This window comes from Aquila chrysaetos, chromosome 1, assembly GCF_900496995.4.
Source record: "Aquila chrysaetos chrysaetos chromosome 1, bAquChr1.4, whole genome shotgun sequence".
Classification (NCBI taxonomy): Eukaryota; Metazoa; Chordata; class Aves; order Accipitriformes; family Accipitridae; genus Aquila; species Aquila chrysaetos.
In genome coordinates, this window is record NC_044004.1 from 9,997,205 (window position 1) to 10,012,741 (window position 15,537).

General features: G+C 40.2%; 1 protein-coding gene across 1 annotated transcript in view; it reads left to right on the top strand.

The window, feature by feature from the left end:
• SH3BP2 (SH3 domain binding protein 2) overlaps positions 1-15,537 on the top strand; it is a 93,611-nt gene that overhangs the window by 1,658 nt on the left and 76,416 nt on the right. The gene's annotated exons all lie outside the window — the stretch shown is intronic.

Sequence of the window (15,537 nt, forward strand, 5' to 3'; positions counted from 1 at the left end):
AGGTCTGTGGTGTATTTGCTATTTCATCTTATAAATAATGTAAATACCCCATGATTAAGGACAGTGAAAAATCTGTGTGGAGGTTGAGGGAATACAGTTTTTGGTTTTTTACTTGTACAGTGTTATATCCTACAACTTTAAGACACTGGTTTTGCTGTGAAGAAAGTAAAGTTCCTGCTTTAAAATACCTGCACTTTATGGTTTTCATATATGCTAGTAGGAAAAGGGGAAAAAACTACATAGGCTTCATTATATATTTTCAACATCATTGTGCTACAGTCAGAGCTAATTGAAAAATTCAGAGCAAGATTGCTTTTGATGACTGTCAAAATATTTTGTAGAAATGTATGATGAAGCCCTAGTAATGGAGAAATCTGTTTGGTTTCCTGCCAGTTCAAACTGCAAGGAAACTCAGAAATCCCATGTCTGCAGATGGCGCAGTGATGTCCTTAGACCAAACGTCAGGGAATTTAGTTAGCTATCAAACAGAATACTTTATAATACACTTATATTTATACTCTTATATCAGTATATTAAAATCAAGCATTGCATCTGATTACTGAACATTTGGTATTAATAGTGCTTTGGATAAAGACAGCACTCCCCCAAGGAAAACACCACCGACTTAAGGGAAATTTGACCTGCGTAAGTCATGAGTAAGAAATTGATCCCGTATGTTCTTGGGAATGCCCTTAGATGACTGTTTCTTTTTGTCAATTCTGAAATACGGAGGCATTCCTGGGAATTCAGTAAGAGAAGCTGGTGCCAAAGAATGAGTCACATCTTAAGATGTGTTTCATAGTGTACCTGGCTTTTCCAGGATTGCCTCTCATGTGCTGTTCATCAGATGTGCTGATAAAGCAGCTGGTCTGTGGAGTGGCATAGTTGTCCTTTTTTGGTTTTAGACAATCAAATTAAGTCTTATTAAATACAGTAATTCTGGTCAGCGAATAATCGCATGACCAACAAGCATGCTGTGCACTACTTTATATAAAGGAAAAAATTTTATTTTCCATACCTTACTGGTCTCAACTTGAAATATAAGGTGAAGTTCATTAACTCTTTCTCAGTACAGGATGTAACAGGATATTAAAGCCACTAGAGAAAAATTTAACCTTAAATTAAATTTTGTTAAAGAAACCTTAACAAAGTTATTTTGGATAAGTAATTCTATGCACATCACAACCAACTGTTATAACGCATAAGAAGTGTCACACAGTGTATGAACAGAAGTGATTAGGTACTACCTAGAAACAAAAAGGAGATGAAGCAGATCTTAGGAAACCAGGAAGAAGGAAAGGTGGAGAGTATAGTTAGATTAGATTAAGTGTGCACAGACGTAGATATATTTAAAAATTAATTTTAAAACGAGTTATTTGTAGATTTGGTAAGAATAATTCCTCTGAATATAGTAATTATATCTCTTTAATATCAGTGCAAATAATACAAGAACGAGTCTCTGTATTTGAAAGTGTAATTCTGTGTGGACAAGACTATAAAACATATTGGTGCAGGTTCTGTTGTTTTCCAAATAGTGACGTATGCTCAATTTGCAAGAAACTGTATTTTTATTTGTGAACTCCAGACACTGTTCAGCCAATCAAGCTGTGTTTTTCTCCATTGTCTTAAGTCACTACTAATTGTCCTGGAGGGTAAGTCATGACAATTACGATATGTTCTGTTGCCTTGAGCTGATTTACCTAAGCAGAGCTGATTAGAAATTAGTAAGTGATCCTCTTGCTGCTGTAGGCTGAAAAAATCAATAGCAGTTCACATTTCCTTTGCTGTTGATTGTGCAGTGCAAAAGGGAATAAAAACCCATAGAGGTTTATTTTCCCCAGTGAAATCATCTGATATGATGCTACTGCTACAAAAGCTGCCTGCCTTAGAGCTCTGCGTGCATCCGAGAATCTAATACTCCTGCTGAGCAAGTAGAACGTCTATGCTTCTGTGACTCATAGTTTAACAGTAATTATAAGCTGCAGCCATGTTTACACTTCTTACATGGGAAGAAGTAAACATCCTTTATATACATTACTATACTGGATGTTCTGATAATTTAATGTTCTACGTATTTTACAGTTGGAATGGCAAACTTATGGAGAGGTTGGCTCGAGGGCATTCAGGATTCCCAAAACTGGGTGAACTCATTGCTATGACATACGTATGTAGCCATCTCTCTCCACTGGGACTGTGATTTGGGTCACAACATTCCTCTTTCAGTCTTGTTTTCCGTTTATACACATGAAAATATTTAGTGTAGTTAGGAGAAACAGAATTATTTTTATTTATTTCTAATGTAAGCTTTTTCCCATGTGTTTTTTTGCACGGTTTGAACTTGGGAGGATGTCAAAACCAGAAGTGTTTTGATGCTTAGGGCAGAGTCCCAGGACCTGTGTTCGGAATCACAGCAAGGCTGAAATAACCAGAATGAAAAGCCATGACATCAGTCAGATCCAAAGCAGTGCTGTTGCTTTTCCCTAAGAAGTGTTTCTTTCACATTTATCTGGACTAAGATGGTTCAGTCTCATCTTTATAGGTGTTGGCAGATAAGCAGGATATACACTTGTAGGTCTTTCTCACAAGCCTTGTGATCAATTCAGGTCTGTATCCAGGCAACCAGGCTTCTGTTATGCCTTGTTACTCTTTAATGCTTTAAATCTTTGCTGCAGTTCACCTTTCTGTGCAGGCTTACTGGTCCTGTGTTGGATATTCCCCCCCAAGTGTTTAGCTATTTCAGGCCCGGCTTTAGTTTCTTCTGGATATTTTTACTTCTTGCAGTTTCTCCTCTGTTTGCCTGTGGCACAGTAGTATGAGTTCACTGGGTCTCTCCTTACAAACTGGAATTTATTTCTGTTGTTGATGCTGTCTTTTGATCTGAGAAGTTCAAGCAGTATGCTTGGTCCTTTAGGAAGCTCTATCACAACATAACTGATTTTTGAGCTATAATTTTATTTACAGGAATGCAAAAAAGCTCCCTGTTTGTTGAACACAAGTTATCGACAACTGGAGACAGTTTGCATACTCACAGGCTTAGACCACTACAGCTACCACTCCTACTGAAAAAAGCAAATTACTTCTTTGAGCTTGTAGTTGAAAAAACTTAGGGGTTTGCCCATGTCTATTTATTCCTGGTGGGCAGTGCAGGATACGCTGCCTTGTATTTGTCATAGGACATTTCTTCCTAAAAACTGATGCTTTGAAATACTCCAGAGAAACCTTTTTTGGGTTGCAGGAAACACTCCCCAGCTCTGATATTCTTAACATGATCCATATTACAGATTCTTTGGGGATTCTGTATATACAGATTGAATTTTCTGCTTTGCTTAATATAGAGTGCTGCGAGTTTTCTGGTTTCTGTTATTCACCTTTCCCTAAAGGCCAGGCAGTTTTAAAGCTAAATTTTGGGGGGGGGGGGAGAATAAAATTATTAAGTCTGACTAAATGCCAGGCATTCAGTTGCAAAACTGGAAACAAAAGGTTGCAGGTGAAACCCTAGTTCTTTGTGGGTTTGTTTTATACATTAATGTTGTGTAATGAAGCTTCCTAATGCAGGCTTCATGGTGTCTGTGATCCAGACCACTCATTCTAACTAGAACAAAATCAGTTTACGTGTTTCTGATCTTTAGCTTTTCTGACCTAGAGAGCAAACAGACCTCTAGAGTTTGATTAGAGAAATGTTTGATTTAAATGTTTTATTTTAAATATTTGTTTTAAAAGGATGATTGGGAAAGGTAATTTCCTAAGACTATCGGGAAGCTCAAAAGAAATTGTAGTTGAGCAGAAATTCTCTATATAAATCAGGAAAAAAAGAAATATTGGAGGCTTCTTAACATGTCCTTGGTACTAGATGGTGAAATAGTTTTCAGAACTAGAATGTTGAAGAAGGGCTGGAAGGAATTAAGTAAATAGAACAAGAAAGTGGAAGTAGAAGTGTCCTTGCCACGCCATTCACTCCCCTCCCACACACCATGCCATTTCCACATAAATAACACAATTTACCAAAATTCTGATTAGTGTCCGGTTGAGAGACAAGAAACAGCATGGTAATGTTCCTCTGGAGCTCCACTATAAAGCAGAAAATCCATCAATCATCCTGGCAGGACATGGAAAAGCCGTTTTCCGCAGAGTTTTAAATTCAAGTAATTGATGTAGTCTTTTGTAGACTGAAATGAAGAAATAATGCCATATAGATACAAACTGCTGAAAACTTCAGCACTTGTTTGAATGTATTTTTGTTATAAGCAAGAGTAAGTATATTCTTAATGGTAGACGAGTTGTCCATCACACTTGAAGTAGACAAGCATTTTGACACTTTCTGCTCTCAAACAGGACTCATGGAACATGAGAAAATAGTGTTTCTGAGGAGTCTGCATGCCAGTATCTGTTCAGCCTTAGAGCAATAAACCAGTTGTCCCAGTTTAGGCTAGAATAGAGTTAATTTTCTTTCTAGTAGCTGGTATAGTGCTGTGTTTTGGATTTAGTATGAGAAGAATGTTGATAACACACTGATGTTTTCAGTTGTTGCTAAGTAGTGTTTATACTAAGTCAAGGATTTTTCAGCTTCTGATGCCCAGCCAGCGAGAAGGCTGGAGGGGCACAAGAAGTTGGGAGGGGACACAGCCAGGGCAGCTGACCCCAACTGGCCAAAGGGGTATTCCATACCATGTGATGTCATGCCCAGTATATAAACTGGGGGGGGTTGGCTGGGGGGATGGCTGCTCGGGAACTAACTGGGCATTGGTCAGCGAGTGGTGAGCAACTGCATTGTGCATCACTTGTTTTGTATATTCCAATCCTTTTATTAGTATTGTCATTTTATTATTGTTACTATTATAATTATTAGTTTCTTCCTTTCTGTTCTATTAAACCGTTCTTATCTCAACCCACGAGTTTTACTTTTTCCCTTCCGATTCTCTCCCCCGTCCCACTGGGTGAGGGGGAAGTGAGTGCGTGGCTGCGTGGTGCTTAGTTACTGGCTGGGGTTAAACCACGATACCAGTTTAATGTGGACATGCAGATGTGTGGATTATAGAAGATTAAATCAGGAAACAATAAGAAAAAATAACATATTTCTTAAAAGTGATAACTCTTGAAAAAAAGCCACTGCAGCTATTTTTCATGGCTAAATTTGCCTAAGATATCACCAAGTGGCACAGGAACTTACACTTGTGGTACAGTGAAATATGCCTGTTTCAACAGGAATAAATCTTTTTGGGTCTAAATGAAATGCTTTCTCCATTTAATTATATTATATTTATGCAACATGTTATGATTGTTGCTGGGTTAATGTGCATTTTAGGGCAGATGGCTGTTTGTTTGGCAAAATTATTACACTATCTTTTTGCCCTAATCTGTAGAGGAAGGACCACAGGGAATCCTATACGTATGGTTTTCATTGAAGTTTCTGATGAGAACTACTAATATATTTAATTGAACAAATAAAGAGGCCACCATCTAATGGAGCGAGTTTGAGAATATAATTTGAGAACTGGTTGATTTCTAGTGTCTCTTCCCTTGAGTTTACTTTGAGTAAGTCTTGTCACATCTTAGTTTGCTTTGCCATTTGAAACTTGCACTAATGATAATAGTGACTTATTGTAGATGGTTTAAAGGCAAAAAGGCTGCAGAATATTAAGTATTTGGTCCATGGAATGAAGATCATACTCAGTTTTCACTTATCCTTACTTAATTTTTAGACAAAATCTCAAAGTGTTGACTTAAAACCGGTTAACAGAATGACATCAGTGTCTGACCCATTATGACTTTTTTTATTGATACACTTATCTGTCTATGACTGAAATGCTTAGAAGCCAGCTGTGAGAAAGTTAATTGTGTTAGGCCTTGCATAAACAAAATACTTAACGATCTCTACACTGGAGTACTCTACATACTGGCTTCTTTGGGAGCTAGTCTTAAGCAAGTCATATTTAGTATAATTGTGACATTCCACTTCAAGTGTGTGCAGATACACAGACACCTTTAAAAGGGCTAGTTTCAGAAACACTGCTTTTGAATTTTAAGGATTTCCACCAAAGTCATGGTTTTCATGTAACCAACTTAGGAAATATTCCTGTTTCTCTAAGGGTTGGTTGAAATATCGTCATAATCTTATATTTACTGAAATTACACCTTTTTAACAAACTTAAAGATGATGTTACAAGAGAGGTGTGGCTTGGAGGGAGAGAGTGGTGGTGTTAGATCCTCTGATACAGCTGGAAAACAACAAAGACCTTTTGAGACCATCTCTACTTCCCCAGATTAGTTAATCTGTCTCTCGCTACAAACTTTGCTTCTATTCTATCTGTAGACCATCACCTTTGCACCATCACTACTGTGACTTACAGATAAAACAACTTCTTGTAGTAGTTCTTTTTATCTGATTTCTGAAACGATGGCCATTAGCTGACCCAACAGCTTTAAAAAATGAAACATAATCTCCCCTGTCTCTTTATTTCCTGTAAGCCATCCAGGAAGTGTCTCAGAATGAAAGAAAAGCTATGAATTTGCCAGATAATGAATCCGACTCTTGGTTCATGGTTCTTTCCTGTAGGCAAAATTATAGGTTTCTTGTAAACTTAAAGGAAGTGGAGTGAAGGAGTTCACTTGCGTGATAATGAGAGTAGCCAAATGATTGATTAGCAGTTGAGAAAACTATGCTTTGGGCATTATTGATTTTCAGAGCCCCTAGAGGAGTGTGGTGGGTTGACCCCAGCTGGCAGGTAAGCCCCCACCCAGCCGCTCACTCAGTCCACCCCCCAGCAGGACAAGAAGAGAATCGGAAGGGCAAATGCAAGACAAATGTGGGCTGAGATAAGGACAGTTTAGTAAGGGAAGAGGAAAAAAAGGAAAAGAAACCGAACAAGTGATGCAAAGGCGATCACTTACCACCTCCCACCAGCAGACTGATGGCGAGCCAGCCTCTGAGCAATGGCTACTTTCGACACACCACCCACCCCCAGTTTTATTGCTGAGCGTGATGCTCTGTACCATAGAATATCTCTGTGGTCAGTTTGGGTCAGCTGTATCGGTTGTGACCCCTCCCAACCTCCTGCCTACCCCCAGCCCACTCCTTGGGGGTGCAGAGTGAGAAGCAGAGAAGGCCTTGACGCTGTGCCAGCTCTGTTCGGCAATAGCTAAAACACTGGTCTGTTATCAGCACTGTCTTGGGCACGGATCTAAAACACAGCACCGTATGGGCTGCTGTGGAGAAAGTTAGCTCCATCCCAACCAGACCCAGTACAAGAAGTAAGTGGCAAAGTGTTACTCCAAAAAAGAGCCTGGGGAGGACACCAATATTTTGTAGCATTTACATGGCTCTTGCAGTTTTCATTTAATAGAAGCAGGCAAGGATTTTTTTTCTCTGTTTGGGAATGAGGAAAGCTGAAGCAGTGAGATATCAAGAGATTTGTTCAAAGTTGCATATAACATCAAAAGACTATGAGCTGAAGAAGCGTAAAATGCTTGAGCTACAGAACACTGAAAAGACTTTGGAAAAGAGTACAAAGACATAGGCAATTTTATAGATGTAATGTCTGATAATAATAGGATCAGAATTTTTTTATGACTACTGCTAATAGAAAAAATTATGGTTAGGATAGTCAGAAAACAAAATTTCTTTCTTTCCCGGGTTCACTTATGGATTAATGTCAATCTATACTAGAAGATTATGCTTGAAAGACATTTTCCAGCCTCTCCTTTTCCCATCTTCATTAATAACGTCTCCAACCTCAGCAAAATTCTCAGAAGTACATTTCCTGCAGAGCAATATAAGCCAAATGGAACCAGTCTCTGCCAGAGCAGCACCTTCAAAATTTACCAATTTATCTCCGTGACAACTACAAGATGTTTTTTGCCACAAGGGAACCACGATACCTGTCTTGTCAATGGCTTTTCTGTAGCTCTTCTGACAGAGCACATAACATTCAAACTGCTGTTATCCCCAGGGTGATCCCTATGTATTTATTCCTGCAGCAGCCTGTATGTGGGATTGCAGAAGAGGGATCTAATAAGCTTGGGCAGAGGCAAGTGGAAGAGAAACTGACCTTCATGTTCATTGCGTGAGAACCACTGTGATAAAAGGGCTTTCCTGGCTGCTCTGTGTGGGGAGCAGTTTGGGAGTCTTGTGCTCCTTCAGGTGCCCCGTTGGAGAGAAGAGACGCTTTTGCATGGAGCAGTGAAGTGCTGTCCCTGCTTGTTGTGCAACTTGTGAACCCCATGCTGCTGTTTCAGGGACTGCCTGGAATTTGGGCTGTTCCTCACTAGTGCGCAAATTCTGTGGCCCTTGCCAGGAGTCAGCCTGGTGCTGATTTGGTCCGTATCTGTCTTGCTATGGCCTTAGTCTTACAAAGAAACCTGGAGTCTTCAGGATCCATGAGGGCAGATAGCGCAAAGGGGCCCTGCCGGCCTCTCCAAATCACTCTGCTCCTATCTTTGTGTACGGAGGCTTCCTCGTGTGTGGAAAAGGATAATGTCCACAATTCTCCCCAGCCCTCTGAGAGTGTTAGCCTTGCAGTGACTATGCCCCATTTGGCTTGTCCATAGACTGGATAGGTTTTGCTAAATACATCGTGAGATATGGTGAAATGGTAGAATGGGGAAGTGATACCTTTCTCAAAGTGTAGCATGCTCAATATGATGGGGAGTGGTTATTACTGTTACTTCAGAAGGGTGATGCTGAGTAATTTGAATAAATGTCTGCCATTTATGGTTCTTGATTTCAAATCTGTGTGAGAGAGATACTTTGTTTTCCCGGCATGTGCATCACTGTTTTGAAAGTAATATGATGCTATTTGATTTTTGTAGAAGATAAGATGGGAAGACTTGTGTATGTAGCAACTGGTATGGAAGCAAACTGGGAAATACCTGCACCGCTTGTGTTTGATGCAAATATGTACTCTTTGCTGGTAGTGTCCGAAGTGTGATGTAGTTGGTTACTATGCAGAAGCCATCCTGCCACTTACGTGGAGCAAACCATTCAACAAGGCTGTTTTTCCATATTTTTCCTCCTTCACTGAAGCAGAGAAAACCACCCAGCCACACTGTGGAGGCTTGTAGCGATGGGGGTTGTAACAAAAGGGGTTGAGAGCAGGCCCCCCTCACACACCTTTCGTCTGTGAAATCAGGCTGGCCGATTGCCCTGCTTCCCAGGCCACGTGATGCAGCATCCAGGCATTGGATGGATCGTACAAATCTGACGTAGCTTAGAAACTGTACGTGTACACAGCCAGTCATTGGTTCACGTACCTAGTTTTTATGCAAGGAGCTTTTAACTTTTTCAATTTCAAGCAGTATTGCATATGTAACCTGCTGTTGGAGCGATGGCTGGACCAACAGCTCTGCAGCAGGAGCTGCTTTTAAGCTCAGGGTGACAGCCTTGGTCCCTGCCCGAGCAGCACTGTAGGGATGCCTGGTGCACCAGCCGTGGACCCTGCTGATCCTGACGCTGCCTCACTGACCCCGGCTTGCCTTGCCGGGTACTCGTCTGGCGAACGCCCGGCTCTTGGCTGACCCTGGTTCCTGCCAGGGGAGCTGCTCTGCGCTTCTGGCTTGGGTCCTGCGGGACTGTGGCTTTCGTGGGTAAGGATGCTGGCCCTGCCTGCCTTGCTGTCCCCCTTGGTTCCCGGGTTGTCCTCCCTTGTGCAGCAGCCCACTCTTGCTGCTCCTTGACACCCACAGCACTGAGTTAGCAGGCCATCTCCTGTTGGTGGACTGGGATGAATGAGCCGGAGACCTTTAAAGTTCCCCGATGTTGGAATGTCTCTACACGTATTAAGAACGGGACTAAAACCCTGGATTCCAAGCTTGTCATACAGCCCTGAGGTGGTGAGGGTGGGGTATTGTTTGTTTTGTTCAGGTATCCAAACTTATGGAAGTACTGCTTTGTATCCTCCAGATTTCTGTGTTATAGGCTAAGGCACATAGCACGTGCCCTGGCAAATGGTTTTGGGCATATAACTCCTCCTTTCAGCACACTCCTCCTTCATAGAAGGCTGCTAGCAAGGCTAGTGGAAGAGGAAGAACATTAACAGAATCATGTGCATATTGTCTGACCGTTGAGCAAACAGTCCCCCAAACTATGCTCTTAAAGGTGTAGTCATTTTACCCCTAAAAGACACCCAGGAGCATGCTAACACAGAAGCAGACTGGATAACTGGGAGATCAGGGTGCAGGAGCAAACCAACTTCTTAATAGCATAAATCCACAAATCTTTACAAGGAGCTTGCGTGTCATAGTATCTGAGCTGCTGCTAATAGCACAGAGTAACAGAGATGACCTTATGGCATTTGCTCTATTTTATTTTCCCCAGGAAAAGCTTGGATTATTTTACTTGCCACGTGTCTGCTGTTGCTTTTTGTTTAAAATCTGTGTGTTGCACTATATTTGGGAGAAGTGAAAGTTGAAAATTTGCCATATGCTTGAAAATTATTAGCCTGTATATTCTGAGAGGATCAGCAACATTTATCACTTTGCTCTTGTAGTGTTGCCATTTAAAACTCTAAAAATTGATGTCAAATGTCAATAAACTTATGTCGGGAGGTCAGTATATATGCAGTGACATCCTGCCATGTGGATATCCTTCCATAAACGATGCCAGGCTCCCTTAGCACACCACTGTAAAGAAAACCTCTATTTGGATGCGCTCAACTTTCATATTAATCTGTGAGTCACGTTAATGTTTAGTTGAGTATCTCTTCTTGTAGCATGCTGATTTACATGCAACATCAGGCTATTTAATGTCTATTTAATGAACCAGGTACATCGCTTCCTAGATGCTTACTGGGAAAATGAGGTACAATATAGTGGTAGGACGTGGTGTTTGATTTCTTTCAGTTTGCATTGTTTTGAACTTTGGTTTTAGTTGTATTTGTGTAACAAAGCACAGCAAGTATTTATGTGCCAATCAAGAAAAAGCAGAAGTTGTAACACGGCAGCTTGAGCTATCAGGGTTCAGTGCTCAAGACTGTCACGTTTCTTGTTCTGGAGGTCCCCAGTTTGGTTCTTGATGTGTCAGTCAGGAAAATGCCTGTCACAGCTGTACTTGTGACTTTCTGAAATTTTCTCACCACCAAAAGAAATCAGACTGAACCTGGACTTAACCAAGTTAGTGCAACTATAGGAAAATTTCAGAGAACATGTTGGTATGGGTAAGGACAGAGTCTGAAACTGAGACTTGTAGGATGCTGTTTGTATGCCTTTCCCGTTTGTATGACGCTGCAAACCAAGAAAATTGATTCCCCGTGCTGTGCATGACTCTGCAGTTATGCGATTGCTTTACTGCGCGAGATAGCTGGTGATTTATAAATAGCTCCACTTCCTCAGATGCAGCTGATGATTACAGAAAAATACTGCTCAGTCGTAAAGCTGGAACACCTAGTACTTATTTCCCATAACCACCAGAAAACAGAAAGCAAGGTAAAAAAAATGGGGAGATAACCGATAACTTACAGTTCATTTTCAGCATTTTGTTTTTTCTTATTCCTTTTTGTGGCATCAGTTATTTCTTAGGGCATGGAGGTCCAGCCATTTCTTATCCCTCTGCCGTTTGCCAGGGTGATGCCAGTCCTGCATTTCTGTAACTTGGGATCTTTGTGAGAACAGGTTGTTAGCTTGTATTCCCTTTGATCTGTCCATCTCAGACATCTTTCATAGGCATTAACATGCCCACTGGGGTCGTTGCAACGTACAGAAGATCCCATTACCTCAGTGTGTCATTTCCATGTAAACACAGATTTTCCCTGAAAGTTAGTTACAAGGCTTTTAAAAGAAAAAACCTTCTCATATAAACATTCCAGGGTAAAAACTTTGTTTACATAGTCTTATAAAATATTGTATAGAAAAAGAAATTATATTACAATTATAGGAGCTGGTTATATATTGTTAGTTCACACTTGTGTGCATGTGTAGGCACACACAGTGTATGCTGTACAGTCTTTGCAAATATGGTACAAAACTGATACAACATACTGTAGAAAACCAGATGATAAAAGTGCATCAATCTGTACGGTCAGTTGAGTCCCTCATTCTGTTGAGAGTACCAGTGAATTTTTCTAATTACTCTGGACCCAGGGATACTTAGTTACTGAGCTTCGGACGTCAGGATTATTTCGTGTATATCACAACTTGACCTAAGGCAATGTATTTCAATCTGCCAGTAACTATCTAGTCTTGTTTGAAACAGTTTTCATACCAAAGATTATGGATTCCACCCATTTACTTCAGAAATTCTGTGAGTCACTGCATTGAAGAGAAACTGAAACGGAAGTTGCTCCACTAATATTTTTTTACCAATTTTTAATCCAGAAGTACCCAGATAGTTTGCTAACAGGTCAGGGCTCCAGAGGCTATTTACATGTTACTTGGGCACCATAGATCAAGGTTCTAACTCCACGTGACTGCAAGCCAAGAAAAAAAGATCACCTTATGATCAGTTCCAAGATCACTTTCTGGTTACGTTTCTCTATTATAAAAAAAAAAAACCCAACACACACACCCCCACCCCCCCGCAAAAAAAACCAAACAAAGAAACGACCCCCAAAAAAACCCAAACCAAGAAGGATAGGAAGATTGCTATAGGGGTTAGCAGGAAAATGACCAGTGAAAAATCTTCAAAGTAGTAGATTAGTCACAAGAAAGCAAGCCTGTGGGGTTTATTTACTTTCAGTCAACAGGACTTTGTTATTTACAGGACCATTTCCATAGTGGTTCTTAGTGGAGGAAAGTTCTCAGTGGACCTCAAGTCGTGACACTAGCAAATTCTGGTAATCTATAGATTTTTATTGAACTGGCATCCTTCTCAAAACAGAAGTTATTTCCATCTTTATTACATCTTAATACAGCTGTATGAAAGCTGTAATACAAAGAGATCCAAATCATATTTTACAGTAAGATTTGTAAACATTTTCCCATTACCAATTGTTCCTTTTCTCTGTCTCACTTTTGTACTTTTTGTGATCTAAATAGGGGACTGTGACATGTTTGGTTTTCAGTAAAGTAAAAGGAAGTGCACACAGTGAGTTTACCAAGTTTGTCATCCCAGGCTAATAAATTGACTTGCCTCATCTTTGTAGAAGCCACACGCTCCCAAGAATTTTCTAATTCAATATAAAAAAAGAAGATAAATCACTATTGCCTAATTAATAAATGTGTTCAGTAGAGCCCTTTATAAAATGTTGAATAAAGCAAAACATCCATCGTAACTGGTCCAAATTACCAGGAAACTGCTGCAGATTTCATTTAACATTTCTTAAGCATTAATATTTGCTCAAATTACTGATTTACATCTAATAAAAAATACTGCAAATTGCTGTGACTTAGCAATAATAATGTTACCTAGCACTCTTCATCTGCTTTTCAAACAGTTTACAAAGGTAAGTAAGTATTCTTATTCCCCTTTTAGTGATAGGAAGCCTTGGATGAAGAGGAATTAAGGGACAATTAAAAAAAATATAAGCAGAGAAAAACAGGTGTGTAAAAAGTAAAGTAGCCCAAATAGAGAAATTTAATCTAGATATAAATGGGGGGGGGTGTGTGTCAGAAAGAACATAATGAGGCAAAATGAAATCTGTTGTAATACCTATTCATTCAGAACACACAGTTCTGTTTCATAAGCAAGTTCTGACAGCATCGCTCATTTTTCCGTGTTTTTTCTCTAGAAAGAAGATAAAGGTGAATCAAAAACACAAAGCCAATAAACGCTTTCACATCAATGGGAGAATGTGCTCTTTCACAAGTTTCGTCTGTGTCATCATTTTCCCATAATGTATGTTACATTTTACACGCTGCCTCTCAGTTTCCTTCTTTACTACCAGTAAAAGCTACCGTGTTTTTAGTAATGCTATTTACTGTAGCCAATGTAGGAAAAAAACTCCAACTTTTCTTCTAGAGAAGAAGGCAAATTCTGTACCAGAGATTCAGTTCTTCCTCTCACAGATTTCTTCTCGTGTCATTTCAAATAAGCCTAACCTCTGCTTCAGAACGAGCTAACTTAAACTTACCATGGGAAGGCCACTGAAACTAAATTTATCAAGCATCTGAGTTTATACTCGCAGCCTGAATCTGATGTCCTTTCCCACAATTGCTCAGGTTTCTGTTTCTGTCCTGAACTCTTTCATTTTTAGCTCTCAGCCACTTCCCTTCTATTATTATGATAGTACCAAACCTCTTGATATATATTCAGATTTAATATTGATTTATTATTTTTAAAAGAATGAAAAAATGTCCATCTGATTGCTGAGAAGTCAAACAGATTATGGAAGAAACTGTGAAGTGATGCTGTTAAAAAAAAAAAAATCTCAGCTGCTGTTCATCAGTTTCAGTAAAATACTGAAGACTGTTCAGTGAAGCGGTACATGAATATTACCAGCTGATGGCCATCTCCATTTCTAAATGGCATCTGTGATATTTTTAATAAAACATCCTTTACAATCATAGATTGACACTGAGGAGGTAAATCAGATCTTTTCCATATTTTTACCAGTTTTCTTACTTCCCTTGTTTGGTGTTGCGGATGGTAGCAGAGGGAAACAGTGGGAATTTTGACTCTTCTACTTCATTTTCACAGCATTCTTCTGTTCTTCGGTGTTGGAAACCTGGCTACCTCATATCACACATTCCTTTCCCCATCTGTAGAGAAGTTCTGGTCTTTGTCCAGGCTGTCACGTATCAAGATTCAATGGACTCAGTTTTCTGGCTGCCGCTTTTGGTGACAACAGCATCCCCAGCAAGAACACAGCTATTTTGTATCTTCTGCTCAAAGGTTATTTGATCTCATCACCTTTACATAGGCAACGGTTCCTGTATGGTACAAAGTGATCCTGTGCAACATCCTCATATACAAATACCACCTTATTAATGTAACTTAGTAAGTGAAAGGCAGAAATTGCTTTAAAAATAAACTGATAAAATGTGGAGAGCAAAAGCGTAAAATACTGAGCAGATCAGTCCTTCTTTTGTGTGTTAGTGGCTGAACTCTGTGCTCAGGCTGATTAGGCTTTCCTTGTATTAAACTCTCACAATTTAATCCTACCAGGAGAATTACATCACCTACCCAACACCCTCTTTCAGCTGGTATCGATGATCCAGCCATCATAAAGTCGAGAGCTATGAAGCGCTGCATTTGGCTTTGTTGAAGGCCTTGGGGATCCATCACCCCACTAGTAGACAATCCTTCTGGATGCTGCTGCTTCTGCCCGTACGGCTGGGGGCATCAGGGGTTCCTGTCGGCACCTTCGCAGTCAATCTGCCGTGCTCAGTCATGTCTTACTGCACCGTGCCTCGGCGGGACATCCAGGACAGCCTGCTGGGCTGGGTGCCTCTCACAAACAGCGGGTCCTACCTAGATCCCGGGGTGACACTGCTAACCGTGATCATTAGCTCACAACCGCATAGCGGGCACGCGTGTCTGGACGTGCGTGTTTGTGTGTATTTTGAATTTTGCTTTATTTGCTTTTCCCACACGTTCATCAGAACTGTAATAGTAAAGACATTATCATTCTTCCTGGCTTACAGAGCTCTCGTCGTTATCATCATCATCCA